Consider the following 3,506-nt stretch of genomic DNA (forward strand, 5'->3'; position numbering starts at 1 on the left):
GCTTAAGAGCTGAGGGACAGCGCCTGAGTTCAAGCCCCATGACTGACCAAAAAAAAAAGTGTGTCTTGTTTTCAATTTCAAAATTACATATTTATGTAGAAAACTACAAAAATGACAGAAACTGTGAAGGGATTATGAATAATTTATTTTTTTTCTTCAGTCCCGGGACTTGCACTTGGTCTAGGTGCTCTCCCTGAGCTCTTTTGCTCAAGGGTAATGCTCTACCACTTGGAGCCACAGCTCTACTTCTAAATAATTTCTTCTTGTTTTTCAACCTAAAATGATCATTTTTCCCTCACCAAAGGGTGAATCCAGTCCTCAAAGTTCCTAGAGCCTTTTACTCATTGCCAGCAAGTATGTGCGTTACCTCATGTGGTCATTGTTTCTATGAAAACTTGAGGCCTATTGACCAGTCAGTGGCTATAGCAGCCAGCTAAGGATTATGTTCTTGTGTTTTACTGGTTTAAAGACTGGCAAAAGGCAGGGAGAGAAAAGGAAATATACCTTTGGAGTTGTAGCTTGATGTTGCAGCTTTTGTTGAGGAAACAAGGAACCCACGTCTGCTTCTTCCTGAATGTGGACAGATGTCTTTTAAATAAAGTATCATTTGTTTGTGCCAGGCACTGATGGCCTGTATCTCTGTAACCTATCTATTAGGAGGCTGAGATCTGAGGATCTGGTTTGAAGCTAGCCTGGGCAGGAAAGTTCATCAAGCTACCACAAAAAGCTGAAAGTGGAGCTATGGCTTAAGTGGTAGAGCACTAGCCTTGAACAAAAAAGTTCAGGGACAGCTCCCAGGACCAGACCAGCTACCAGGACAACTGCACTGTGTGCGCGTGCGCGTGCGCACGCACACACACACACACACACACACTAAAAAAATGATTTGTCTATTTTTGAGATCAGGACTAATTATGTAGCCCAAGATGGCTTTGAACTCTGAGTGCTGGGATTTCAGGCATGTTACCACTATGCCTGGCTGTATACAGAGTACTTTTTTTTTTTGGTTGGTCATGGGGCCTGAACTCTGGGCCTGGGCACTGTCCCTCAGCTCTTCAGCTCAAGGCAAGCACTCTACCACTTGAGCCACAGCACCACTTCCAGCTTTTTCTGCTTATGTAGTAGAGGAATCGAGCCCAGGGCCTCATACATGCAAGGCAAGCACTCTACCACTGAGCCACCTTCCCAGCTTTTTTTTTTGTTGTTGTTGGTAGTGAGGCTTGAACTCTGGGCTTGGGCACTGGCCCTCAGCTCTTCAGCTCAAGGCTAGCGCTCTACCATTTGAACCACAGTGCCACTTCTGGCTTTTTCTGTTTATGTGGTGCTGAGGAATTGAACCCAGGGCCACATGCATGCAAGGCAAGCACTCTACCTCTGAGCCACCTTTCTAGCCTGACAGAGTTACTTTTTTAAAGGAAGGATCCAGTTAGGAAGAAGTGATAGGAATGTATATAAAGTATTTTTCTCATTGTAGGGGTTGTAGGTGCATCAGTGATAAAAGCAAATATGCTGTCTTTTTTTGCTAGTGTTTGACTCTTGGAGAGTCAAAATTTAAAAACCAAATATATAATATGATATGTTAGTATTATGTTAATGAAGACAATGCAGGACAAGGCAAAAGAGTAGTGGGCATGTTGCTATAGGTGGTCAAAGGAGGACTCTGACCAGAGGGACATGAGACTATGAGATGAGAATGTGGACATCTGGTAAGAAAGATAAATCTGAGAAGATGCGAAAAAGGCAGTCTACCTCATAGTTTCAGGACCAGGAAGGACATCCGTTTTAACCAACCAGTAGTGAGGAAGAAAAAATCACTGGTACATACTTGTTTTCTTTTTCTTTTTTTTTTTTTTTTGTGCCAGTCCTGGGGCTTGAACTCAGGGTATGGACACTGTCCGTTAACTTTTTTGCTCAAGACTGGTTCTCTACTATTTGAGCCACAGCTCTACTTTTGCCTGTTTGCTGATGAAGTGAAGCATCTCACAGACTTTACCACCTTGGCTGGCTTTGAACCATGATCCTTAGATCTCAGCTTCCTGAGTAACTAGGATGACAGGTGTGAGCCACTGGCATCTGGTTTTGATGCGTTTTGAATTGATTTTGGTACAGGGTGAGAGAAAGGAATTTTCAATGTATCTTCAATGCTGAAGGCATCATACTGGGCTTCAAATAATACTGCAGAGCCACAGTAACAAAACCAGCCTGGTAAGTAACACATAGACAGAACTGTAGACCAGGAGAATAGAACACAGGGCCCTAAAATAGCCTTACACAGCAGTAGCCATCTGATTCTTAAAGGAGTTGCCCACAACATACAAATGCTATTGGGAAACTAGATATCTCCACATGTAGAAGACAGAAACTAGATTCCTATCCTTTTTGCTAAGAATTTCTTTGGCCACTTGAGGGTTTTTGTGCTTCAATACTAATTTTTGGATTGATTTTATTTTTTCTGTGAAGAATTTCACTGAAATTTCAATAGGAGTTATGTTGAATCTTTCGGTTGCTTTTGGTATTATAGATACTTTTACAATATGAGTTCTTCCAGTTGATGAGCATAGGAGGTCTGATCATCTTCCAGGATTGTTAGGATTCATATCTGTTTTTCTTTTTTCTTATTTTATGTTTTCTCCTATGTCACAGGGATTGAACATGCCAGGCAAGTGCAGTACCACTAAGCAGTGAGCTAATCCTAGCCTTTTTTTTTCTTCCAGTGTATTTTTAAGTATTATAAGGCAGTTAGAGGTTACTTAGAAATTATTCTTATCTGTGATTTGCAAATTTTTAACGAGTGGTATCAAATAATTGTGATTCCTCAAAAATTAACTGTTTAGTAATAAATGATATTTAGTAGTCTAATAATAAATAATATTAATAGTCTTTCATTTATCTGAAGTCCAAGAATGAATTCAACATGAATAAGGTCAACCCTTATTTATTCAGAAGTCATGAGGTGTGGTCATACTCCTTTTACCACTTATTATTGAATATATAGAAGCAGCTTCTTTGAAGAAATTTTATTTTATGTGAAAAGTGGGTCAGACCAAAACCATCTGCTTATATTAGTGATCACTATGTAGAGTAGGGTCAATTATTGCATTCTGTAGTGGTACAAATCTAATGAAGAGATTGTAGTCAACATGAAAACATTTTAAATATATGAATTTTTTATTGAACATAATTGCTTTTTAAATGGAGATTATGATAAATAGTGAAATTTCTCAGATTGAGTGATTTGAGATCTTGAAAGATTACTCTTTTGAATATGAAGAGTCAACTGTAGTTATCCAGGTTTATCCATAATGAACCTACCTTCTTAGGCATTTGATGTCCTCTAACCTATTTTTATTTTATATAGTAATTTGGAGTTTTTTTTGGGGGGGGGTCCATTAGGAGGGCCTGAACTCAGGGCCTGGGCGCTGTCCCTCAGCTCTTCAGCTCAAGGCTAGCGCTCTACCACTTGAGCCACAGCGCCACTTCCGGCTTTTTTCTTTTTGCTTATGTGG

This window comes from Dipodomys ordii, unplaced genomic scaffold (assembly GCF_000151885.1).
Source record: "Dipodomys ordii isolate 6190 unplaced genomic scaffold, Dord_2.0 Scaffold4, whole genome shotgun sequence".
In the NCBI taxonomy this organism is placed as follows: Eukaryota; Metazoa; Chordata; class Mammalia; order Rodentia; family Heteromyidae; genus Dipodomys; species Dipodomys ordii.